At 42.3% G+C, this 27787-nt stretch overlaps 1 long non-coding RNA gene across 5 annotated transcripts in view; it reads left to right on the top strand.

Annotated features, from left to right (window-relative positions):
• Positions 1 to 27787, top strand: part of LOC110257265 (uncharacterized) — a 159954-nt gene that overhangs the window by 94045 nt on the left and 38122 nt on the right. Inside the window, exons 4-5 of one of the 5 annotated variants that reach the window (XR_014831328.1) lie at positions 2925 to 3590; positions 3824 to 5495. The exons of 2 other annotated variants lie outside the window; for them this stretch is intronic. This is a non-coding gene — a long non-coding RNA (uncharacterized LOC110257265). Of the gene's footprint in view, positions 1 to 2924; positions 3591 to 3823; positions 5619 to 27787 lie in introns of those variants that run through there. 2 more of the 5 variants (XR_014831329.1, XR_014831326.1) reach the window with 2 other exon arrangements.

The raw sequence follows: 27787 nt of genomic DNA, 5'->3' as shown, positions 1-27787 counted from the left end.
AAGCTCCACTTATGAAGTGTTCTTGCCAATAAAATTGAACCTGAACCTAGACCAAGTTTCAAGGTCTAACAACTAGCTTACCAATATAAATATGGAGAATAGAGGAAATGCTTAAACAGCATGAGAAAGCAATGAGCCAAATTCAAAATGTGGACTATTCTGTAATATAAAGGACTGGTTTCTCCAACAAACAAACTGTTCTATTTTTATTTATTTATTTATTTGTTTGTTTGTTTGTTTATTTATTTGTTTATTTATTTATTTATTTTTGCTTTTAGGGCCACACTTGCAGTATATGGAGGTTCCCAGGCTAGGGGTCTAAACAGAGCTGCAGCTGCTGGCCTACACCACACTCACAGATCTGAGCCATGTCTGTGACCTACACCACAGCTCAAGGCAACGCCGGATCCTCAACCCACTGAGCAAGGCCAGGGATTGAACCTGCAACCTCATGGTTGCTAGTCAGATTCGTTAACCACTGAGCCATGACGGGAACTCCCTAAAGTAGTGGTTCTTGAAATCACTAACCAGCTCCTAAATTTTCTATTATATTAAAATATCTTAGAGTTCTCATTGTAGCTCAGTGGGTTAAGAACCTGATTAAGTATCCATGAGGATGCAGGTTCATTCCCTGGCATTCATTCATTCGTTCAGTGGGTTGAGGATCCTGTGTTACCGCAAGCTGCTGCATAGGTTGCAGATACAACTTGGAACCCATGTGGCTGTGGCTGTGGTATAGGCCAGCAGCTGCATTTCTGACTCAACCCCTAGCCTGGAAACTTCCATGTGCCACACATGCGGCCCTAAAAAAAAAAAAAAAAAAAAAAAAAAAAATCTGATGAAGCAGTGAGTATAGATGAAAGATGATTCAAAGATGCATCCCTCTGTATTAAAACCCTGTATCAGATCACTAATGCTGGTGAGAGCATTCTCTGCTGGCAATGAGTGCTCCAAAGTCCCACATCCCTAGGAATAAGCCTGAGCCCCCAGGATGTAAGGCTGCAAAAGACAGACCGCCTGTGATGTTAGGCACAAATGCTGATAGAGATTCAGATGTGCCTGCATTTCTATTTCTATTGTTATTGGGTTTTTTCGTTTCTAATTATATTTCTAGCACCAACTCCATTTCTCCCACAAGCCTTATTTTTGGTTCACTCTTTTGACAACTGTGAGGTTTATTTAAGAATGCCTTTGCATTATAGCAAAAATAACTGTTCAGGCATACCTCACCCTATTGCACCTCAGGGATATTGTGTTTTATTTTTTGTTTGTGTTTTTGTTTTTGTTTACAAATTGAAGGTTTGTGGTAATCCTGCATCGAGCATGTTGATTGGCACCGTTTTTCCAACAGCGTTTGTTCATTTTGTGTCACTTTTTCGTAATTTGCAGTGTTTCAAACTTTTTTCATTACTATTATAGTTATTATGCCGTTCTCCCATCAGTAATCTCTGATGTTACTATTGTGGTTGTGGTAGGGGAACTGCGAAGCCTCCCCACAAAAGAGGAAACTAAGTGATAACTTGTGTATGTTCCAACTGCTCCACCAACCAGCCATTCCCCAGTCTCCCTCTCTCTCCCTGTACCCTGAGATACAATGATATTGAAATTAGGGCAGTTCAGAACACTACAGTGGCCTCTGAGTGTTCAAGTGAAAGAGGAGTGGCTTTAAATCAGAAGCTAGAAATGATTAAGCTTACTGAGGAAGGCAAGTCAAAGGCCAAGACAGGCTGAAAGCTAGGCCTCTTGAGCCAAACAGTTAGCAAAATTATATGAACACAAAGGAAACGTTCTTGAAGGAAATTCAAAGTGCTACCCAGTGAACACGCTAAAGACAAGAAAGCAAAATAGCCTTATTGCTGATTTGGAAAAGTTTTAGTGGTCTGGATAGAAGATCGAACCAGCCACAGGAGTTCCCATTGTGGCTCAGTGGTAATGAACCCGACCGGGAACCATGAGGACGTGGGTTCGATCCCTGGCCTTGCTCAGTGGGTTAAGGATCCACTGTTGCCATTAGTTGTGGTGTAGGTCGCAGATATGGCTTGGATCTGGTGTTGCTGTGGCTGTGGTGTAGGCCAGTGGCTGTAGCCCCAATGTGACCCCTAGGCTGGGAACTTCCATATGCCATGGGTGTGGCCCTAAAAAGAAAACAAAAACAGCCATAATATTCCCTTAAACCAAAACTAATTCAGAGAAGGCCCTGACTCTCTTCAATTCTGTGAAAGCTGAGAAAGGGGAGGAAGCTGCAGAAGAAATGTTTGAGCTAGCATACGTTGGTTTATGAGGTTGAAGGAAAGAGCCATCTCCATAATATAAAAGTGCAAGATGAAGCAGAAAATGCTGATGTAGAAGCTACAGCAAGTTATCTAGAAGATAGAGCTAAGATCATTGGTGAAGGGGCCAACCCTAAACAACAGATTTTCACTGTAGGCTTATAGACAAAGAGCCTTATATTGGAGGAAGATGCCACAGCCAAAGAAGAGATGTCAGTATCTGACTTCAAATCTTCAAAGGATAGGCTGACTCCTTTGTTAGGGGCTAATGCAGCTAGTGACTTCAAGTTGAAGCCAAGGCTCACTGACCATTCCAAAAGTCCTTGGGCGCTTAAGGATTATGCTAAATCTATCCTGCCCATGCTTTATACATGAGTGACAGTCTGGATGACACACATGAATTTACAAAATTGTTTACTGAATATTTTAAACCCACCATTGAGACCTACTGCTCAGAAAGAAAGATTCCTTTCAAAATATGAATGCTCATTGACAGTATACCTTGTCACCCAAGAGCTCTGATGGAGATATGCAATGAGATTAATGCTATTTTCATGCCAGCTAACACAGCACCCATTCTGTAGCTCATTGATCAAGGGGTCATTTCCATTTTCAAGTTTGATTACTTAAGAAATATGTTTTGTAACACTGTAGCTGCCATAGGTAATGATGCTTCTGATGGATCGGAGAAAAATAAATTGAAAAACTTCTGGAAAGGATTCACCATTCCAGATACCATTAAGAACATTTGTGATTCATGGGAAGATATCAAAATATTAACATTAGTAGGAGTTTGGAAGAAGTTGATTCCAATCCTCATGGATGACTTTGAGGTGTTCAAGACTTGATGGAGGAAGTCCCTGCAGATGTGGTGGAAATAGCAAGAGGACTAGAAGGAGAAGCAGAGTCAGAAGATGGGATGAATCACTGCCATCTCCTGTGAAAAGTATAACAGATGAGGAGTTGCTTCTTATGAACGCACCAAAAAAAAACAAAAAAAAAATGTGTTTTGAGATGGGATCTACTCCTGGAGAAGATGCTGTAGAGATTATTGAAATGACTACAAAGGATTTAGAATATTACATATACTTAGTTGATGAACCAGAAACAAGATTTGTGAGATTGACTCCAATTTTGAAAGATGGTCTACTGAGAGTAAAATGCTATCAAACAGCATTGCATGTACAGAGAAATGGTTTACGGAAGGAAAAGTCAATTGATGTGACAAATTTCACTGCTGTCCTATTTTAAGAAATTGCCACCGCCACTCCAGCCTTTAGCAACTCCCACCATGATTGGTCAGTGGCCATCGATACAGAGGTAAGACCCTCCACCAGCAAAAAGATTACAACTCTTTGAAGGATCAGCTGATGGTTAGCATTTTTCAGCAATAAAAGATTTTTAAATTAAGGTATGTACTTTTTTTTTTTTTAGAAACAATGCTATTGGGTACTTAATAGACTACAGTATGGTATAAAGATCATTTTCATGTGCACTGGGAAACCAAAAAATTCATGGTGACTCATTTTATTCTGATGTTCACTTAATTGCAGTGGTCTGGAACCAAACCTGCAGCATTTCCCAGGTATGCCTGTGTACCAGAGTTAAAATGTTGACCACTTACTGGAAACCTGATGCTGAAAAAAACTGCTAAATTTCCCTGGATGGCCTGACTTTTCAATGTTACAAATGGAAATACCAGCAGCTCTAAGGACATCAAGGTTGTGTATGTAAAGCACCTCACGTGTCATCAAGCGCACGGGAGACACTGAATAATAAGGGACTGTTATTATCCAAGTACAGGCTTTTATTGTCTACCTATCAGCCTGGCAACTCGAAAGTAACCAGGCCAACCCGACTGCAGAGATTCTGACACAAACACCCAGTGATTTACCCTACGGCCTCTTCTCCAGCTCTGCCAAACCACAGAAACACAAGCAGCTTTTCACTGTTCCTTCCTCTGGTCTGCAGGTTAAGCCCCAAATGGAGCCACACCCAGAACCATTGTCCTGATTGTTACCGACGAGCTGAGCTAAGTTCAGAAAACCCCAAGTTCTTACTTCTTGGCGATGGTAACTTGGTTAGTATCTGATATATTGGAAAGCAGCCCTGGGAGCTGACCTGTGGCTTTTCCAGGCATCCCCTTGCCTGGAATGTGTGGGATAAGCCAGGACCTGATGTACCTCCTCAGAGCAAATCCAACTTCAGAGTCCAGTGGCTGGGGCCTCTAAGTCCCTCCCACAACCCCTGTGCCCTCCTCATTGCTTCTGGCTGCAAAAGTTTGGTCAAAGGGAACCCCAAGGGAAATCTTTTCCACAAAAAATTCTTCCACTGGAATAAGTGTAAAAGAAACCTGGTGAGAAACTCTAAGGGCTCTTTTTCCCTGACCGATATGGCTGTCCCATATACATTTTGTTGTTGTTGTTGTTGTTTTGTTTTTTAGGGCTGCACCTGCGACATATGGAAGTTCCCGGGCTAGGGGTCCAATCAGAGCTGTAGCTGCCAGCCTACACCACAGCCACAGCAATGCTGCATCCTTAACCCACTGAGCAAGCCAGGGATTGAACCCTCATCCTCACAGATACTAGTCAGGTTCATTACCGCTGAGCCACAGCAGGAGTTCCTGTCCCACATACATTTGGTCAGACTTGATGTGAGTTTAGAAACACAGCACTGAACTAAAAGGAGAAATCTGCTCTTTCCTCATAGCAGCTCTCCTAAGACCCAAGAGCAGAGTGCTGGGAATAAGGCCCTGGGGCCTCCCCTGTGAGACTTCTCAAATTCACACCCAGTCTCTCCCCTCTATAAGCCTAGGAGAGGACCAGCCTGCTTAGTGATACAGCCCTTCTTGCTCACCCTCCACCTCAACGCAGGGCATGCCGCAGACGCATCCAGTACCAGAAGCCCCGAGGGTCCTTTTCAGAATGGTATTGTAGTCCAGGAAGAGAAAAGGAGAAAAGGGGAAGTGAGACAAGAAAGCAGGAGAAAGAAAATAAACATAGGGAGTTCCTGTCATGGCTCAGCAGAAACAAATCTGACTAGCATCCATGAGGATGCAGGTTTGATCTCTGGCCTTGCTCAGTGGGTTAAGGATCCGGTGTTGGCTGTGGCATAGGCTGGTAGCTACAACTCTCAATTCGACCCCCTAGCCTGGGAACCTCCATATGTGTGGGTGTGGCCATAAAAACACCCCCCCCCCCGAAAAAAAAGAAAGGAAAGAAAAAACATAAACATAGGAAGGAGGCTTAGATGCTGAGAAACAACAAAGAACTTATTCATGTCTTGGGGTATCATATAGTAGTATCTCTGTCATATATTTCCCAATATCTGAAAATACTCTGGAAAAAACTGTAGGGGGTAGCAGTGGGGAAAATGGTGAAGGCAATCGAAAGTACAAACTTCTAGCTATAGGATAAATAAGTCCAGGGACATAATGGGGACTCTAGTTAACCATACTGTACTGTACATGTGAAAGTTACTAAGAAAAGAATTGCAGGACTATATCTAGAAGTGGTTCACAGTTTTGCTGTGAAAGTTTGGCCCTTGGGGGTTTTGTTTCCCATGAATATGCATGAATTAATTATGAGGGTGGAAAGTTTTGACCAACTAAGTGATTTTTTTAAATTTTTATTTATTTATTTATTTTTTGACTTTGTGCCATTTCTTGGGCCGCTCCCGCAGCACATGGAGGTTCCCAGGCTAGGGGTCGAATTGGAGCTGTAGCCACCGGCCTATGCCAGAGGTACAGCAACGCAGGATCCGAGCAGAACCTGTGACCTACACCACAGCTCACAGCAACGCCAGATCCTTAACCCACTGCGCAAGGCCAGGGATTGAACCCGCAACCTCATGGTTCCTAGTTGGATTTGTTAACCACTGCGCCATGACAGGAACTCCCAACTAAGTGATCTTTAAGGTTATTTAGGTTTTTATCAACCTGCTTTCCAAGTGCAGTTGACCATCTAGACAGTTAATGGTAACAAATGAAGTGACATTCAGTGTTGTCAGTGTAGAAGTGACAGCTACCTGCACAGGGCTTTCTTTCCAGACAGTGTAACATGCCCAAGGACTGCGCTAACAGAACAGACAGATCTCCAGTTGTTTCTCATAAAGTGTTTCCAGACTTATATCCTCTGAGAGTGTGTTGCTTTAAAGAAGCCTGAGAACAAGCTCTTACATGTGCTAGAAGGGAGGGCTTGAAAACATTGGTGCAGCTTGTTTTCCAAATGGAAGAGAAACAGATGTCCAGTTGATTGGACAGATTAGTTCTAGGTAGAAAAAGAATGTGAAAGGCAATTGATGAATTATGATCACTCTGTGCATGCTTCATGGAAGGAAAATATAAATATTAGAGTCAAATCACTTAAAAATTATTGGTTTTCACCACTATTCTCTATAAGAGTAACTGGTAAGGAGTTTCTATAGCGTCTCAGTAGGTTAAGAACCCGACACTGGGAGTTTCTATGGTGGCTCAGTGGTAACAAACACGACTAGTATCCATGAGGATGCGGATTCAATCCCTGGCCCCACTCAGTGGGTTAAGGATATCCGGTGTTGCCATGAACTGTGGTGTAGGTCACAGACGCAGCTTGGATGCTGTGTTGCTGTGGCTGTGGCTTAGGCTAGAAGCTGCAGTTCCAATTCAACCCCCAGCCTGGGAACTTTCATATGCTGCAGGTGCAGCCCTAAAAAAAAGGCACACACACACACACACACACACACACACACACACACACACACACACGCACAAAACCCTGACATTATCTCGGTGAGGATGTGGGCCTCATTCAGTAAGTTAAGGATCTGGTGTTGCCACAAGCTGCAGCATAGGTCACAGATATGGCTCAGATCTGGAGTTGCTGTGTCTGTGGTGTAGGCCAGCAGCTGCAGCTCTAATTCAGCCCCTAGCCCAGGAACTTCCATATGCTGAAGGTGAGGCTATAAAAAGAAAATAAAAGGAGTAACTGGCAAAATACAGTATCAAAATTCATACAAGCGCTTAGAAAAATAGCTAAAACATGGGCAGAGAGAAGTTATGAATGACACTTTCTCTCCTAAATGTCTAGAGCTCATTTGGACATCTTAAAGGTACTTTCACAAAAACTAAATCTTAAAAGGATAGAATTCCCATCAGCTTCCTAGGTTCTGTTTTCAAAACACTAAAGGGAATTGAGTTTATTGCTTAGAGTTTTAGATACATGCTAAGAATATTCACATTGCTAACATTAAAGCCAGCCCAGCTTAAATGTTTCATAAAAAACCCAACTGCTATTGTTCCTAAATCCAAGAAAGTGTTCAAATTGATCTTGTCTGTTTAGAATTGCCTATAATAAAGCAAAAGTGTAAGCAATATCTATTAGGAAAACTGCCAGTTTCAAGCTTTTATTTCTCTCAGGAGTCTACAGAAGGAAAAACAAACAAACAAAAAACAGCCTTCTTTGCTCTTTCATAGGAGGAGGACTTTTTCTAAAGATAGATATCAACTATCCAAGAAAATATAAAAATTACTCTTTTGTGAGCTCTTACGGTATTTAAGTACACCGAATGCACCTGGTGTGTGTGTGTGTGTGTGTGTGTGTCAATTATCTATTGCTACATTAAAGATGACCCCCAAATTTTTTATCTCACACAGTTTCTAGGGTCAGGAAGTCAGCAGTGGCTCAGTTGGGTCGTTCTGACTCATGGGCTTGTGGTCATGCAGTCAGCTGGGCTGAGGACTTCTAAGGGCTTGAGTGGAGCTGGAGAATCTGCTCAAGCTTATTCATGTGGCTATTGACAGGCCTCAGTCCCTCATCACCTGGGATTCTCCATGGGGCTGTTCATTGCATGGCGGCTGGCGGTGCTCAGATGTGGGTCCTGCTACAGTGGGGGAGAGGGCCCTACAAGGGTATAAACACCAGGAGGAGACCACCTCAGAGGCTGCCTAACTCAGACCCAAAGGATCCATGTCTCCCCTCACATATGAAATACACTCATCCCATCCCAAGACCTGGAAACTACTCATCCTATTATAACATCAACTCAAAGTCCAGAATCACGTCCTCTAAACCAGGTCCATGTCCACAAGTGGCTCTTCTGGTGTAGTTCCTTGTGTACAAGTCCTTGAGTGCTGTTTTTCTCCATCTACAAAACTTGAACCTGGCAGTTTTCCTAAAAGATATCACTTAACACTGTTCCTTTATTGTGGACAATTTTAAATGGACAAGATCAATGTGAACATTTTCTTGGATTTCATTTAAAAACAACAGTAGCTGAGTTTTTTATGAAACATTTAAGCAGGAATTAAGGAGATAAGGCACCTGCCCTCCTCACAGCTGATACACAATGTGAAACAAGCACAGAATAAACACCCCCAGGCGTCACTCTTCAAAAAGGGAGGAAATGGGAGATGCACAGGTCTCCCCATATCATCTCTGAAATCCAGCCCGGCAAACATCGGAAGGTTCATAGCATTCAGTCCTCTTCCTACCTAGGAATTGTTCTCCGTGGCTCTTGGTTAGACTTTCTGAGCCTTCCTTTCTTTTTCATGAAAGTTGGTAAATGGGTGCATTTGAATAATTTCCCAAACCTTCAGTAGACTGGTGGGAGGTTGGAGGGAGCCTCTTTTCATTTTTTGCTCTTTCTATCCCTTTTGGTTCTAGTTGGCAGTGTTGCTGCAAATAAAAGTTTTTGTGAATCTCCTGGAAACTGTATCAGGCCTGTTCCATTAGCCGAAGTCAGACCCACAAAGCTCTTTGAGGGAACCCCTTTCTCCATCTTGTGGGTCTGCTGAGGAGTAGTGCTCTTCAGCTACTCAGAGGCTCTATTGTTTGAGAGGATCTGTGAGCCTCACCCTAAACATTTTAGAGGGCATTTTATATGACTAACCTGGCACTGAGGTGCCACTTTTGATCCTTCTGAGGTCCTAACAAAGAATTTTATAGCCACACCTCCGGCTTCCTCTTTAGATCATGCTGGTGCCCTGGATTTGACCTGTGTTCTGAAGACCTTTCTTAATTTTGGCACTGTTTGTCACTGGTAGAGGCTGGCATGTTTACAACTCCTAAGTTCTGGCTCCTTTTGCTCAATCGGTCTTCCTTTAGCTTTTCTCTCTCCTCTTGCATTTTATTACAAAAAGCTAGAAGGAACCAGGTGGACCTTCAGCATCCTGGCTGGAAATCTCCTGAATTAGATCACCTAGTTCGCTAGATACATTTTCTACCTTTCACATTACTGAAGACAGTATGGTTGCTAATTTTCCTGTCACTGCATAATAAGGATTCACTGCCCTCCACTTTGCAGTAAGATTTTCCCTTGCTTTATTTTAAACCCCAACCAGCAGCCTCCTCACAATTCTACTAACAGTCTGTTCGAGGCAATTTAGGCGTTCACCAATGCATTCTTTAAAATGCTTCCAGCTCCTGTCCACTGCCCAGTTCCTAAGACACTCCCTAAATTTGAGATATTTGTTATGGTGGCACTCCACTTCTAGGCACCAACATCTGTATAGTGATCTGCTGCAGTATAACAAGTTACTCTCCAAACTTAGCAACTTAAAGCAACAAATGTTCATTACTCCACCTGATTTCTGAGGACCAGGAACCCAGAAGCAGCTTAGCTGAGTTGTTCTGGCTCAGGGTCTCTCATGAGGTTGTAGCCAGGTTATCAACTACAGCTGCTGTCTTCTGAAGGCTGAGGTGGGGCTGAAAGTTCCATGTCCAACTCACTCACAGGGCTGTGTTTGTCATGTGGCCTCTCCATAGGACTACTCATCACATGATAGCTGGTTGACCCCAGAGTCAGTGATCTATGGGGGAGAGAGAAGGAGGGAGAAAGAGAGAGAGGGAGGGAGGAAGGGAAAGACACAGTGTCTTTTATAACATAATATTGGAAGTGACATACAATCATGTTGTATTGGTCCCCCAGACCAATTCTGGAACTCTGTGGGAGGGTGTGAATATCTGAAGTTGGGACTGTTGGGGGTAATTTTGGAGGGGCTATCACAGGGTGTAATCAGAAAAAAAAAAAGACATTTTTTTCCTTCCCAGAATCAACTGAAAAGTAGTTGCTAGTCAGGAATTCAACAGAGAAATTAAAATAGTACTATTGTCATTGATAGAAGCTGAATTAGAAGAGGTGACTTAGAGATGACCACAGTGAGCTTCAATATTTGACCTCAGAATTAGACTGACCCACCCAATCTCAGAAAACGATGTCTTGCCTTCCCCAGATCAGCTTATCAAACAATCGGCAAAACAAAAAGCACCTTTTCTTCAGGTTGGGGAAATCTAAGAGAGCAGAAGAAGCACAGGATCAGAGTGAGGAAAAGGGAGCAGACAGAGTGGGGAAGGACAGCTGGGTTCCCCTAATGAGCAGCAGAGCGTGCTTCCCCATGGGCAGGAGGACAAGAAGTGGCGGCGCTCACCGTGGGTTTCTCTGGGCTCTTCTCTCGGGGGCTCAGAGAAGAATTTCAAGAGTTTAAACACATCTGCCAAAACCTGCCCTGCCTCTTCATCATCAGCTCAGAGCAGGTCTAACACAATGGTTCTCATACTCGCCTTCAGATTGTGGGTCCTACTCCCAGACAATTTGCATTGCTTTACAAGTTCTCAGGTGATGCTGAGGCAGTTGACCTGAGAACAAACCATGAGAACCACTGGTCTAACATTGGCCAAGTGCCTGCAGTGAACTGGTACTCTGTATGCATTTCATTGTTCATTCACATGCTCATTAGCCTTCATAACAATGGAAGATAGAGTTCATTAACCCTTTCCCTGTGTTAGATGGACACAGAGACTAAGACTCATAACTGAAGTATTTGGCCAACTTTACCTCCTGCTAGCCATGCAAACCCAATTTTCAAACCCAGATCTGACTCCAGAGCCTGTGGTCTTTCCTCTACACCAGGTTGCCGAATATTAGTAGGAACCAGGGTATAGTCTGAAACCAAAGAGTAATTTGCTTTCCCCTAACTCTGCTTCTTATCTTCCTGATCTTTGGTCTCAAGCAAATTTCCTCCATTTTCTTCATCGAAATTAATTGTTCACTAGGCAACTTGATCTGTGTCCATGAACATGCATCTTAGAGGTAGGTTAATATATTTACCTTTAAGGAGAAAGTACAAGACTATCCATTTATAATTATTAGCATTCTAATAGTTCCATCCAAGAAGTTAGAAAATGACCAGCATAGCAACTGTCTGGCTCTTTGACTCACAGACTTTGAAAACAAACTTATGGTTACCAAAGAAGGACAGGTGGCAGGGGGCAGGGGGTGTGGACTGGGGGTTTGTGATTGGCATATGCACACTGTGATATACGGAATGATGCTCCAGTGGGGACCTGCTGTAGAGCACAAGGAATTCTCCCTATGTTCTGTGATAATCTGTATCAGAAAGTAATCTGAAAAAGAATGGATGTGTGTATATGTATAGCTGAATCACTTTGTTGCACAGCAGAAATTGTCACAACATTGTAATTCAACTATATGTCAATAAACCTTTAAAAAATGAAAAAGAATATCTGGCTGTTTGCCCTCCAGGCCCACCCTGCACCCTCTCACTGCCCAGGAGGTGGACCTCTATGTGCTAGTACAAGCTCGCCTGCCCTCACGCTTTCCTATGGGTTCATCCTCCCATAGGATAAATGAGCAGAGGGAGGAAGATTTCCCCGCCTCCCTCCCTGTGGGGTCTCCTGGACAGACTGCATTCTTGCACAAGGGACTCCAGTCTTTTCCAAGCAGCAGCTCTGAGCGACCTTTTCCTTCCAGGCCTCAAGAGCTCCTCCCTCCCTTGTCCCTTCAGGCCTAGGGGCAGTTATTACCTTCCGAGTCCTACGCTATGCCCATGGTCTCCCTCACCCTGTCCACACTCTGTAAACAATCCTCTTATTACTGCCTCTTTGGATTATCCTCTTATTACTATGCTCTTTAGGATAATCCAAGGGGCCCTTTGGGGAACACTGATTCAGGCACAGTTTTGCTTTCTGGGAGCCAGCCCAGGCACATGGCATCCTCCTAGAAACCAACAGCTTCCTGGGATTCCTGCTGCTGCCCAGATGGTCAGTTCCACACCAACACTCTCAGTTTAAAGGTGTAAAACCCCACCTTCTGGCCCTCATTGTGTTCTGCCCTATACGTAGACCAGTTGGCAAGAGGCCACTTGGAAGGTTCTGCTGGCAAAATTTCTATCCCTAAAATTGCTGCTCTGTTTCAGAATGCCATAATTTTCTCCCTTGGACTAGGCACTTCTTCCAACAGGAGGTGAATTATCCCTGGAAGAAAGAGAGAGAGAGAACTGGCAGGCAAAGACATCTGTGTTAAATAAGTTTCACATGTTTTTGATTTTGGCAGATAGCCGCAAGTCTGGTTTGAGAAAAGGGAAGATAAAATTCATCTGGATTCTAGATTTTAGAATAATGGTTCTGAAGGTGTGCAGGGAGAGTGGTTTACCTTGTCTCCTGGAAGGCATCTTGGACATTGTGGGGAGTCTTTGACTTTGGGCTGTGGTCCAGGGATGCCAATCTTCCTGTGGTTAAGAGATGGTCCCATAAATACAACAGATACTGACCCCATGGGAATTGAATATCCTGCGAATGTTTACATTGCTGAAAAACCTGTTTATCATTATCTAAGTGAGAGACTTGTATTTTCTTCTACACTAAAAAAAAGAATGAAAACATTTGTGGATGGCTTTAATATTGACTCACATTTCCAGGAATGCACATATATTGAGGAACTGTCATATATTGTTTTGTTTGGATTTTACCAAGTTGGTCATGCTTTGGAAAAACAGCTCAACTATCAATTTGCACTTGTATCTATAGCTTTCAAAGTAATTCCACAAAAATATTCACCTGTCTGACAGGTGACTTCATTATGTCTTCTAGTGCAACTGAGCCCTACTGCATACACTCAAATGCATAGAGAAAATCTTCCTAGATACAATTTAAAAATATATATGTAATATAATGCATTAGTGAAAATATAAAAGATACAAAGAAAGTAGTTACAAATGTTTCATTGGGAGACACTCAACAGTATATAGCAGGGTACTTTAGAAATGGGTCTTGAGTCTGGCAAATGTAAGACCCACAGGTCTAGAGCAAGGTGTTCTGATGACTGAAGGTGCCCACTGAATGTAAGTCCCTTTGGGGAGGAATTATCCCCAAAAAAGCCATATGGAGAGAACTAGAAGGAAGCTTAAGTGTCTGATACACACTGGGCCTTATCTTTACTGATAAAACTATTTTTCTTTTAACTACCAACCACTTTCATCTCCCTTTGTCATCTGGAGTGTAGTAGTCAGTGAATGTCGAAAAGGGTCACTCACCAAAAATCTCCCTTAATAAATTAAAGACACTATCATTTATTTCCTGAAACTAGTTAAGCAACAGTGGTTTGTAACTTCCATGTAAAGAGATCCTGTAATATTTTTATCATATCTTGTTAACTTTGGGGAGTGTTATTTCCTATATAACTACAAATCTAGATTTGTAGCATGAGTAGCCTAGTGAAAGGCCATCTGGCCAAGCGGAGGGCCTCAAGGGCCCCGAATAAATCAGAAGCTGGAGTTCCCGTCGTGGCGCAGTGGTTAACGAATCCGACTAGGAACCATGGGGTTGCGGGTTCGGTCCCTGCCCTTGCTCAGTGGGTTAACGATCCGGCGTTGCCGTGAGCTGTGGTGTAGGTTGCAGACGCGGCTCGGATACTGCGTTGCTGTGGCTCTGGCGTAGGCCAGTGGCTACAGCTCCGATTCGACCCCTAGCCTGGGAACCTCCATATGCCGCGGGAGCGGCCCAAAGAAATAGCAAAAAGACAAAAAAAAAAAAAAAAAAAAAATCAGAAGCTGATGTATTTTTTGTTCTGGGCATTATATTTCAACTCTTGGCAATTTAGGAAACATTGTGGGCATTTTTTAATGCCCTGAGTGTAGTGATAGAGATCAATAAATTCTCTGGAAACTGAGCTCCTTTATTAAAAGGAAAACCCAATGACTGTTGTTCCCTAAGCCCCAGCCCCGCTCCGTGACACACTCCTATGCACGCTTTAGGTTTCAAGACCTTTCCTGACATCCCAAGTTGGAGGTAGGAGTCCTTTATTAGCTCCCCTAATATTTAACACGCTGTCACAGAAGTTACAACGAGGGTAATTGTTTAGTTACTTATTCCCTTTTCCAACTTTGACTCCAGGCTCTGAGTGGGCAGGGATCAAAGCTTATTCATTGCTGTGTCCCATACCCGGCACACAGTAGTTTATCAGAGTTTCGTCAATCACTCAACGGGTTAATGAAGTACTGAGCATACAGCCAAATGACACATTGTTCCACTGGGCAGTCAGAAAGGACAGGATGCAGCTTTGAAAAACCTGATTCCCTCTGAACACCCTCAGACTCAAGTTCTGTGCTTTCTACACCTCCTCCTCCAAGGCTCCAAGGCTCTTGTGTTTCGTCTATCAACTTCACCCTCAATTACGTTGGAGTGAGGAGGTGTGGAAAGCTCTGTACTTAGTCATTTGATTGCTCAGTTCAGTGGTGCTAAAATGTTAGCATGCTGGGCCTCGCCCCCAGAGTTTCTAATTCAGGCGTTCTGGGAGGAGGGGTGGCAAGAATCTGCATTACTAACAAGTCCCCACGTGATGCTGGTACTGCTAATCAGGAGACCATACTTTGAGAATCACTGGCTGGGTGAGAAGTTTCAGCCACTGCTATCCCACACCAGATCTTTAAAGACATCTCCAGTTTTGAATTTTAAAAATGTATCCTTTTTAAGAAGTAGGTGGAGAGAGTCTGGGGCACCAACAGCCTCCCCAGTATATTCCAGATTCCTTAGGATGAACCTGGTCCTGGCTTTTTGGTTAGGCTAGGGAAGAGGGAAGGGAGAGAAAAGGCCACGTCCCATGGAGCTGCTGAGGGAGAAACCTGGCAAGACAGGATGATGGGCCAGTAAAACTTTCTAGGATCTGAGGTCCCAGTCATCTTTGTGTAGGTCAGCCCACAACACCCACATCCACCCCTTAGCTCTGCTTGAATGAAGACTTCACAGCGCTAACAGCCTTAACTATATGTGAAAATATCCCAGTGCATCTGTATTTTGGTCTGTTCAGGCTGCTATAACAAACACTATAGACTAGGTGGCTTATAAACAACAGACATGGGTTTCTCACAGTTCTGGAATCTGAGAAGTCTAGGATCAAGGCATTGGCAGACCTGGTATCTGATGAGCTTGTTTTCTGGTTTATAGATGGCAATCTTCTTGTGGACGGGGTACGGGAGCTCCCTGGGACCTCTTTCCTAAGGGCACTAATCCTGTTCCCGAGGGTTCCACTCTCATGACCTACTCACCTCCTGAAGATCCCAAATATCATCATATTGAGTGTTAGAATTTAATATATGAAACTGGGTGTGTGTGTGGGGGGGGTGTTGGAGAAAAGATAGATACAAGCATTCAGTGTAGAGGAATCTCTTTTCCAAAACTTTTGTTATTTAGTTCAAATTTAACAGTTAGCATTTATTACCTCTTCCCTAATAGGAGCCAAGTTTCTGATAAGATATGGAGTTGAAATATATATATATTTCACTGTCTTGCAATACATGTGCTTTTTCTTAAATAAGTGAGCTCTTTAAAATTACTGATTACATCACTGTTTAATTCTTGCCCTATTTGCCTAAGCAGCTACTTTTTTTCTTTTTTTTCTTTTCTTTTTTCTCTTTTTTTTTTTTTTTTTAATAAACCTTTCCTTTTAGAGAGAAGGAAAAAACATTTCTCTCTACCCTCTTATGTTCAGTACCTGGGGCCCTGCAAATGAAATTGACAAAAGACAGATTGATAGGGGGGGGGAAAGCATATGAATTTGATTTGATGTTCATATATTTATGTGGCATAGGAAGGCTTCATAAAAAAGAAGTGGGAAAAAAAACCTCCAAAGAAGTGATTAGACCTGAGAGCTTACATACCATTATATCAAAGAGCAATAAATCATAGAGAGGTGACAAGACAAAGGAAAGGGGTTTGAACGCCTGTGGGCAGTACATTTGGAGAAGCTAAATACATGAGGGGCACTAAACCTTATTTCAGTAAGGTTTGTTGATGCAGATTCAAGTTGGTGTGGTCGCCAGTGGTGAGACATCCTCTCTTCCTGAGACAGGAGAGAGGAAGGAAAACATCTTCACAAAGAGGAATACATGTCCTAATTTTAGACAGAAAGGGCAAAGATAGAGAGCTTCTCCTGTGTCTGCTGTTTATCAATTCCTAGAGCTCAAAATAATCCATATGCGGAAGTGGCAAGTTTGGGGTTTGCATATTCTAATCCCTTTCGCTTCCTGCAAGGTAAGCTCCCTTAGAAAAGGTAAACATCTCCAGGTTAGAGGTGATCCAAACCCAAACGCCTTGCTCTTTCCTACTCACGACAAAGCCCAAATAGTGGCCTGAAATAGAAAAGATGTAGATCTTTATTGAACTTAAGAATTTTTTCCTGCTCACCTTAGTTTGGGGCCAAGATCCACACCTGCTGCATACACAAGCTTCATGCCCATTAGTTACAGTGTTGGTATCATAGAGTTTCTTAAGTTGTGACATTTTTTTTTCTTTAATCACCAAAGTCTTATTATTATTCTCTGGACGATGATCAACCAACTGTTCTTTGTTTATTGGTGAAACATTTTGAGCATGCAAATTAGGTATAATGAACACCTGTGAACCCATCATTCTGCTTGATAAATAAAACATTTTAGATATTTTTTAAACTCTTTGTGATTTTTCTTTGAATCTCATTCCACTCTGTGAAGTATGTGAAACAATACATGTTTTATATAACTATGTACCTATACAAGCCCCTAAGTAGTAGTATTTTGCCTATTTTAAGCTTTGCATAAATAGCATATTGGATATCCTTCTGCGACTAGTTTTTTACCCAGCATTATTTGAGACATATTCATATTGATATCCACAGTTTTAATTCATTAATTTGTGGAACTATACCACAACTTGCTTAGTATTTTTCCAACTGATGGCAATTTTGTTTAAACCTTTGCTTTTATAAGGAATATTCAATGGCTATTTCAATAAATATCTCCTTGTGTGCAAAATTTTCTCTAGAATACATGCTTCAAATCATATTGCTGGACTATAGGACATGAACGCATTCAACTTTTCTAGATATTGCCAAATTGCTTTCCAAAGGGGGTGTGCCAATTTCACTCTCATCAGCAGTGTTTGACAATTCCTACTGTTCTCTTGACATTGTTGATCTTTATACATTTTGCTAATTTGATGGGTGTGAAATGGTATATTACTTTACAGATAATTGTTTCTGGTAGTTGGAAAGGCTGAGCATCTTTTCACATGTTTATTAGCAACTATGATGTCCTTTTCTGTGAATAATAGCTTATTTCCCTTGATTTATGTCTCCTTGCTTTGAACAAAACTTCGATTTTATCATTCTGTGTTGAAAACATATTTCCCAGTCTGAGATTTTTCATTTAATTTTATTTATGCTCTGTTAATATATAGAAATTTTAAATTTTGTTCAGGCAAATTTCAGTGATTTCCATTCCATTTCAATGTTTTTGTTTTATCTTTATGATCGAAGGGATGAAGGATACTTTACATCCTACAGTTTTTCTCTTTTTTTAAGTTTTATTGAAGTATACTTGATTTACAAAGTTTTGATAATTTCTCCTGTACAACAAAGTGACCCAGTCAAACATATGTACATATCCATTCTCTCTCAGATTGCTTTCCCACATAGATTATCAGAGAATACTGGGTAGAGTTCTTTGTGCTCTACAGCAAGTCTCTGTTGACCAATCATTCCATATACCTCAGTGTGCATATGCCAATCCCAAACCCTTAGTGCATCCCTCCCACCCCTCCACCTGTCCCCTTTGGTAACCGTAAGTCTTTCAAAGTCTATGAGTTGGTTTCTGTTACGCAAATAAGTTCATTTGTATCCTTTGTCTTTTAGATTCCACATATAGGCAATGTAATATGATGTTTGTCTTTCACTATCTGACTAACTTCGTTTAGTATGATAGTCCCTAGATCCATCCATGTTGCCACAAATGGCATTATTTCATTCTTTTTCATGGCTGAGTACTATTCCAGTGTGTATATGTACCACATCTTTTTTTTGGGGAGATGAATCTTCAAAGGAAAGGAATCTATTCTTTTTTTTTTTTTTTTTGCTATCTCTTTGGGCCGCTCCTGCAGCACATGGAGTTTCCCAGGCTAGGGGTCAAATTGGAGCTGTAGCCACCGGCTTATGCCAGAGGCACAGCAACGCAGGATCCAAGCCAAATCTGTGACCTATGCCACAGCTCACGGCAACGCCAGATCCTTAAACCACTGAGCAAGGGCAGGGACTGAACCCACAACTTCATGGTTCCTAGTTGGATTCGTCAACCACTGCGCCACGACAGGAACTCCTAGGAATCTATTCTATTAAGTTTTTTGTGTTTTTTTTCCCCCACTGTACAGCAAGGGGATCAAGTTATCCTTACATGTATACATTACATTTTTTTTTCCTCCACCCTTTGTTCTGTTGCAACATGAGTATCTAGACAAAGTTCTCAATGCTATTCAGCAGGATCTCCTTGTAAATCTATTCTAAGTTGGGTCTGATAAGCCCAAACTCCCGATACCTCCCACTCCCTCCCTCTCCCATCAGGCAGCCACCAGTCTGTTTTCCAAGTCCATGATTTTCTTTTCTGTGGAGATGTTCATTTGTGCTGGATATTAGATTCCAGTTATAAGTGATATCATATGGTATTTATCTTTGTCTTTCTGGCTCATTTCACTCAGTATGAGATTCTCTAGTTCCATCCATGTTGCTGCAAATGGCATTATGTCATTCTTTTTTATGGCTGAGTAGTATTCCATTGTGTATATATAACACATCTTCCAAATCCAATCATCTGTCGATGGACATTTGGGTTGTTTCCATGTCCTGGCTATTGTGAATAGTGCTGCAATGAACATGCAGGTGCATGTGTCTCTTTTAAGTAGAGTTTTGTCCGGATAGATGCCCAAGAGTGGGATTGCGGGGTCATATGGAAGTTCTATGTATAGGTTTCTAAGGTATCTCCAAACTGTTCTCCATAGTGGCTGTACCAGTTTACATTCCCACCAACAGTGCAGGAGGGTTCCCTTTTCTCCACACCCCCTCCAGCACTTGTTATTTGTGGATTTATTAATGATGGCCATTCTGACTGGTGTGAGGTGGTATCTCATGGTAGTTTTGATGTGCATTTCTCCTTATAATCAGCGATGTTGAGCATTTTTTCATGTGTTTGTTGGCCTTCTGTATATCTTCTTTGGAGAAATGTCTATTCAGGTCTTTTGCCCATTTTTCCATTGATTGATTGGTTTTTTTGCTGTTGGGTTGTATAAGTTGTTTATATATTCTAGAGATTAAGCCCTTGTCGGTTGCATCATTTGAAACTATTTTCTCCCATTCTGATGTACCACATCTTCTTTATCCATTCCTCTGTTAAAGGACCTTTAGGTTGCTTCAATGTCTTGGCTATTGTAAATAGTACTGCAATGAACATTGGGGTGCATGTATCTTTTCAAATTACGCTTTTCTCTGGATAGATGAAAAGTTTTACTTTTCACATTTTGGTCTTTAATCTTCCTGAAATTGGCTTGTTTATTGGTGTGAGGTAAAGATCTAATTTTATTTTATTTTTTATATATAGATAAGCCTTTTTTTTCTGATAAGATGTACCTAGTAGTCCTTTCTTCCGCTCATCTGTAATATCATGTTTGTCATGTCAGATGTATAGAGATGCATGGAGTCTGATGCTGGGCTCTGTTCTGTTCCATTGGTCCATTGTCTATTCTCTTATTTTAAGATGATGGCAAATAAGGCAAACCAGTAAAGCGATCCTCCTCCCCTCCACCTTCCTGTTGATCTCTTACACTTGGACCACAGGTAGTTCTTTGTTCTCCCATATAAATAAAATATCAATTAATTGAGTTCAGTCTTAAAATTGATGCTTTTTAAAAACCAAATACTTGCACCTATATTACTCACTGTTTGAGGCTTATACTAGTTAGAAGAAATGCACATCTATTTGAAGCTTTAAAAGTCCCAAGAACAACTGTCCTGACACTTCCTGGAACCATTTCTGTGGTAGCTTTACAGAGAATGGCTTGGCCAAAAACTGTGTTTTTCTAATCCCAGGGAAGATACAAACTCAGCAGTTGTTGTATAGTGTTCCAAGTGATTTGCCCAAAGACCTCCCACTGAGATCTCCATGAACTTGCAGCTTGGATTACTCAGTGAGGTCACCCCATGCAGGTTCATGGGCAGATGGCCAAACCTTGACACAAGGCTGCAGTCAGATCCCCAAACAAGTCCATGCACATAAGCTTCCTCCTTGTCTATTGCTTGAACCCACAGTCTGTATCAATTAGGAAAAACTCTGAAGAAAATTATATCAAATCAACCTGGTTTAATGTTTTCAAATAATTAAGCTCCATATAAGTTTTAGGACAGGCAGCCTTTGTAAAAAGCCTATATCCATATGCAGTTTTCTCCTGTAACAACCTTAAGTTATAAGTGCCCTATTTGCCTTATAAAATTTTAATTTCAGTATAATTTGCAGCTAAATCTGAAACTGGAAGAGAACTTAAAAATAATCTAGGTTAGTGGTGGTTCCCAACTTTGACTGAGTTTTAGAATTTCTTGGGTGGTTTTTAGAATGTCTAATGCCTGACTGCACAATAAATTACACTGGAACAAAAGACACAAGGGTCAGTATTTTTTAAAATTGATTGAGTGACATTGTGTAGCCAGCACTGAAAACCACTGACTTAATTCAAACCCTTAGCACTTTAAGAATATGAGACTCCGAGAGGTTAAGTGACTTAATCATGTTCTAAATTTACACTGTCCAATATAGTAGGCTTACCCACTCATGGCTTTTTTTAATTTAAATTTAAATGGAAAGAATAAAAATCTGAAATAAGTAAATTTAAATTTATTGGCATTAAGGAGTTCCCTGGTTGCCTAATGGTTAAAGATCTGGCATTGACAGTGCTACAGCTCATTGCTTCGATGCAGGTTCGATCCCTGGCCAGGAACTTTTGTATGCCACAGGCTCAGCTAAAAGAAACATTTATTGGAATTAAATAAAATTAAAAATTGAGTTCCTCAGACACACTACCCACTTTTCAGGTGCTCAATACCCACATGTGGCTAGAAGCTATCATATTGGACAGCACAGATAATAGAAATTTCCATCATCACAGAAAGTTCTCTTGGTCATTGCTGTTACAGGAATAATTCCACATGTATTTTAACATCTTTCTTTGAAGCGTGGCAGAAGATCATCTTGTACCTAGCTGTAAGTTGAATTTGATTTCTATCTCATCACTTAGTAACTTCAGAAGCATTTAAACTATTATTACAGAATGATTTGTATAATAAAAATTGTTTTTAAGCAAGTATAACTCATCATTAGCAGATATATCTGCACTAATACTACAATAAAAGCAACAGCTTCTTGGGCAAGAATAGAAAGTGACTCAAATGTGAGACACCCCACTCCACCTCCACCCCTAAATCAATGGATAATGATCCAGGAGGCAAATTTTCTTCCTTGATTGGCAAGGAAAGCACATGGGGAAAGGAAGAAGGGGGAGCTACCTATCCCAACAACCAGTTCATTGGGTCAGAGCCAACTCATATACTTGTCTCTAGGCACTGTCCTGATCCACGGAGAGTATCAAGGAAGTTGGTAGAGGACCATCTCCGCCTCCTTACAGACTGAAAACAAAACAGTAGGAGAACTAAGCCCAAGTTCTACAAGAGGATTTATTACTATCCCAGTCTTTGGACAAACTACTATAGGACAGATTTTTATCACCTAAAAATTCCTGACCTCTTATAGTAATCATGACATGGAACAGAGTTCATCACGCTGGCCTTAGTGTTAAAGAGATTCAGATTCATTGTGTTGGATGTATTTTTGTTGCTGCAAGCATCTAAAAAAAAAAAAAAAAAAATCAACATTTTATCAAGTTTGTTTTTTCAGTTGTGTTATGAAATTGAAATGTAATACTACTCAACTGTACCAGAATACATTGTTCCTTGTCTTGTGGCTTAAATTTTGTATTCCCAAGTGCATTATATCAAGCAGTGGGATAGCCATGTCTAGGTCTAAACAAGAGGGAGCCAGAAAGCCAATAGTAGAACAAAAAGCCAACCTCAGTGATTACAGCCTGCCAGGTGCTGTTCTGAGCATTTTACACTGATTACATCATTTAATTCTCCCAACAATTCACCATGAGGTAAGTGCTATTATTATCCTCATTTTACAGATAAAGAACCTGAAGGACCAAGAAGTTGAGTAATTTGCTCAAGGCCACACATCTACTAAGTGGTAGAACTGAACTTCTAACCTTGGCCGTCTAACTCTAGAGCCCTGGACCTTAATTGCTCTGCTCTGTTATCAGCATGTACTTACTTCATGGTCATGGTTTTGGCCTATCAAAGTCAAGATCAGAGACACCGGATTGGACTGGTCTCCTTGAGTGGGGAAAAGGACCTCAGGGTGGCAAGGAGAGGATGTGCGCATGTGTGGCCTTAACCCCAGGTCTCCCAAGATTGCTGTGTTGTCCGGGGGAGGGGAAGACCCCTCGTCCCCCCTTTGACAGTTATTCTCTCTACTCCCTGACACTACATACCCACATTGCTTTGCAAGAGCAACAGTAATAGCTGCCACAAAAACTATTACCAGAGACTATGAAAGGGAAGGGGAGGGGCACAAAATAAATAGCAGTAGCTACACATGCTCCTCCAGTGGTTACACAACAGTCCCTGGCATCTGGGGCCCTGGATAGGCTCAGGGGAGTGAGGTTTCCTGGCTCCAGGCAGGGGGCCAAGATGGACAGATAGTGGCATTAATTAGACCATTATATAAAACATCACCTTTCCTAAGGCCATATTCTCTCCTTCGTAACCTTTACAAATCTCAGCATGTTTCCACATTTCATCCTGGAAGACAAACAAGAAACACAGCCAGTCCCAGTGTTGCTCATTTCCCAGTCTAAGTGAACCAAACTATTTTCTCACCCAGACAGCAGTGTGATGTTCTGGGCAGCAGAGTTTTCTCTGGGTCTTTCATGCCTACTGTGTTTGTTTGTTTGTTTGTTTTTTGTCTTTTTGCCTTTTCTAGGGCTGCTCCTGCGGCACATGGAGGTTCCCAGGCTAGGGGTTGAATCGGAGGTGCAGCTGCCGGCCTACACCAGAGCCACAGCAACGTGGGATCCAAGCCGAGTCTGCCATCTACACCATAGCTCACGGCAACGCCGGATCCTTTACCCACTGAGCAAGGCCAGGGATCGAACCCGCAACCTCATGGATCCTAGTTGGATTCTTTAACCACTGAGCCACGACAGTAACTCCCCTACTGTGTTTCTTTGCTGATTGTGCTGCAAACAAAAGCAACTCTCCCACACAGCCTTGCTTTAAGCCCTTTGGACTTACTCCACCCTCCAAGAGGCTCTGTTTATATTTGTTTGTATGCATAATAAACTTTACTATTTAGAGCAGTTTTAGGGTCACAGCAAAACTGAACAGAAAGGACAGAGGTTTCCCATATAGCTCCTCCCCCCACACCCACCCAGGCTCCCCCACTATCAACTTCCCCATCGGAGTGGTGCACTTGCTGCCACTGATAAAGCTACACAGATGTATCATAATCACTCAAAGTCCATAGTTTACATAACCTTTCACTTTTTATGGGTATTGCACATTTTATGGGTTTTGACAAATGTATAATGACCTGCATCCAACACTGTAAGATCATTCAATTATTTTTAAAAGGTATCATGCGTATACTTTGCTCCTGGGAAGCCCCACCTGCTTTTTTGATTATTCAGAGATGATCTCGTTTCTGGAGAGCTTATAGACCGGTTCTCACTGTGAATTCACTCCCAAGGCCTTTGCACTTGATCAGACAGTGAATGACAGCACAGGAGGGTGGGGCTCTGAGACACTCCTCGGGCAGCCAGCCTAAGAGCCCAATCCTGCCGTTGCCTTGGCAACAGCTGAAGTTTCTTGTCCTGGGCTGAAAAGCATGATGTCTCTTCATTTGTGAAAAGTCTATTTTACACTCTCAGTCTGCCTGGGGCATAAATATGCCAGAATGGAATCCTCAGGATTGGGTTTCCTTTTCCTGATTTGGAAGCAGAGGGGGAAATATCTACAGTAGGAAATGAATGGGAGGCTTCACACGTCTCATACTGGGTTTTAGGTTCAAATATTCCAGCATAGCCAGAATCTAATAAGCTGATCAAAGTGTTACACTTGCACAGGATTTCATTTCAGATGCAGCAGTGTTTTTTAGGCCATTGTAGAGAAAAAGAATTCAGTTCTTTTGTCTGGGATCCCCTGTGCCATCACTTGTATTTTTAAACCCTAATACAGAGCGTTTTGAAAGAGGACAAAGCTTAACATCCTTACATGACTGCATATTTAATCATGCCTAGTATATCTGAAGTATTATTTAGAGAGCTCAGAGCACTCTCTAAATGTGAGTTGCTCTAGTCTGAAACACTTAGGAAGCCCATCAGCCTTGAATTAGATAATAGACATTCTCTCCGTTTCAGCTTTCTTCTCTAATTGATGCTTCTGTTTGAGCCTAAAGAGTTGCAATTTCCTTGATTGTCTCTCTCCCTCAAAATTCTCCAGACCATTGCTTATCGCAAAGCCCAAATGTCTGCCTATCCCAGTTACAGGTATGTAAATAACATTTAATCTTTCTTCCTTCCTTTGGAGAGTGAAGTATGTGTCTCTAACAAACATCCGCCAGATTTTATTTTAGAACTAGGAGAATAACTGGATTTCCTGCAGCAACAAGATTCACATATTTCTACCCGTCTGTAACCTTAAATCATGAGGGGTGGCCACCCACCCAAGTGGTTGTGTGCACCTGGGCAAGACCCGCCAGGAATCAGACCAGGGAGAGCATGTGGTACTAAATCAATGCAGGAGCCTCCCCCAGTTCTAACATCCACTTCAGGTCAGACTGCTCCTGCCCATCCTTTGGTATCAAACAGGACAAAGCACAAGGACTAAAAAGCAGATTTTTGTGCTTGTCCTCCCTTCTCCTAGCAGAGGATGTCAGGTGCCGTAGCACAGTGGGGAATAGCATCAGAAGTGCCCCCGTTGGCAGCAACAAAGGGCTGTGTTGAAGCTGGTTAACCATCCAGGGAGACACGTGATCACTTCTACAGCAGACTCTGACCACTGGCCTCACACCCCTGTCCTGGTCTGGAATGAAGAAACGTGTCACCTGTTATTTCTTGGGACCCTCGACACCAGAGATGCTTGAGAAAGGATTCGATGCCGTGGAGGAGCCTCCATTGAGGAAAGAATGCAGGAAACCTGGTTCTTATCTTTAAGGAATTTCTCTCTCTCTCTCTCTTTTGTTTTTTTTTTTTTTTTTTTTTTTTAGAGCCACACTTGCAGCACATGGAAATTTCCAGGCTAAGAATGGAATCAGAGCTACACCTGCTGACCTAGGCCACAGCCACAGCAACGCAGGATCCAGGCTGCATCTGCGACCTACAGCAGAGCTCACGGCAACACCAGATCCTTAACCCACTGAGCAAGGGCAGGGATCAAACCGACATCCTCAAGGATATTTGCTGGGTTTGTAACCCAATGGGCCACAATGGGAACTCCCTTTTTAAGGAACTTTTAAGATGACTCTGGCATGAGTCTCCCAGCACACACACTATGACTGGAGTGCAGGCAACAGGCTCTTCAGGGGAAGGAATGACTAGATCTGGTGGGGGGCGGAGGGTGGACTTAGCAAGGAAAGCCTCACAGAGCTGGTGTTCACATGGGATCTGAAGGAGAAGTGGAGCTTGGCCACGTTGACAATAGGGCAGGAGAGGCATTCTACCCAAAAAGGACAGACCAGGCAAAGTTACAGAGACCCCGGGACACTTAGGGAATATCGGCTCTCAAGCTCTCAGTAGCGTAGTAATTTAGAATCTGATCAGGCTACAAAGGCAGGATGCAGCTCGACTGGAAAGGCTTCGATTGCCCTAAAGTCAGGATGAAGAACTCAGATGCCTTTAGGAGATCAAGCAAAGAAAGTGACGTTGTGGTATAACTCGCAGGGAATGTTAGCAGTGCCTAAGAGGCAAGAATTTAAATTAAAGAACACCAAACCAGTTGATCAAAATACCTCTGCAAAGAGTCCACTCTGCTTCCTTGGCCATTCACACAGGAGGACAGGCCCTAGGAGAAAGGAGAACCCCCATTTCTAGGATCCAGATCAGCAAGAAACACCATGTCTAAGCTAAAAAAAAAAAAGCACATCTGAAGAGAGGAAGCCATTCAGGCAGCCCCATAATCGATGCTAAGACTAGGTGGCTGGTGGCTGGTGGCTGAGCCTCATCTACTTTCCGACTCCATAAAGCAAGACCCCTTGTTCATCATGGCACCTCATATTTATCATATGCTGTTGACCAGTTTTCCCAGCCCAAGCATGAGAAGAAGAGATACGCCCTTCATTTTTCTCTTTATGGCCACAGCTGCAGCATATGGAAGTTCTCAGGGGTTGAACTGGAGCTGCAGCCATGACAACACAGCCATGACAACACAGGATCCTTAACCCACTTGGGGAGGCCAAGGATTGAACCTGCATCCTCATCAACACTATATTGGGTTCTTAACCCACTGAGCCAAAATGGGAACTCTCCCCCCTCCCCGTTTCATTTTTATCAATAAACTTCAGATCTCCTGCCATGACAGTTTTTTCATCATCTGTTTTCTTCAGTAAGACCAAAAGGAAAAATTAAGAAGCTTATATTTGGGTTTTGCTCCCAATTCTTTAAACCATATGCTGTATCCATAAATTTACATATGAATTAATAAGGCCTTGCACATATAGGCAAGAGATTTTTCTGTCTGCCTAAAATGTGTAAAAATGCATTCACTTCCTGTCAGGCTTCCAGAGGCTGTGGATTCACACGTTGAGAAGCACTTTAATCCACTTGGTCACAGGTTCTGCCGGCTTATGAACATGGGTTCAGGCAGTGCAGGTCCCACACATTTGCTGAACTGCCAGGTAACAGTGTGCTGGCCTCGCTGAACCTGAGCACCAAGCTGCTTGTCAAATACACTCCAGGGCACGTGCCTTAGGTATTCCTCATGGCTTGATTGTCAACTTCTTCATGCCCCCTAGGGAGAGGAACAGGGGAAGAAGAGCTTACCATGAACAGCACTGATGCTTAGGCTAGATATTTTATGTACTGTTTTTTACATGTATTCTTCACAACATTACAGTGTAGTTATTTTTTACATTTTACAGGGGAGGGAATTGAGGTTCAAGTAGCTTCCCCAAGATCACAAGCTATTGGATCTTTCTGGGTCTGATTCCAAACACCAAAATCTTAAGAGGGAAAAAAATCATCCCCTATTGAGAAGGAAAAATATTGACCTGGCCTACTTGAAATTCTCTGGCTGCCCTTCTTTTTTTCTCCCCTACCCCCTAATCAGGCCCTTAGAAGTTTGGTAGG

Source organism: Sus scrofa, chromosome 16 (genome assembly GCF_054392235.1).
Source record: "Sus scrofa isolate SSC_HxYL_T2T_F1_AM1 chromosome 16, Sscrofa_HxYL_maternal_Yorkshire_Landrace_v2.0, whole genome shotgun sequence".
In the NCBI taxonomy this organism is placed as follows: Eukaryota; Metazoa; Chordata; class Mammalia; order Artiodactyla; family Suidae; genus Sus; species Sus scrofa.
This window is presented reverse-complemented; position numbering and strand designations above follow the sequence as displayed.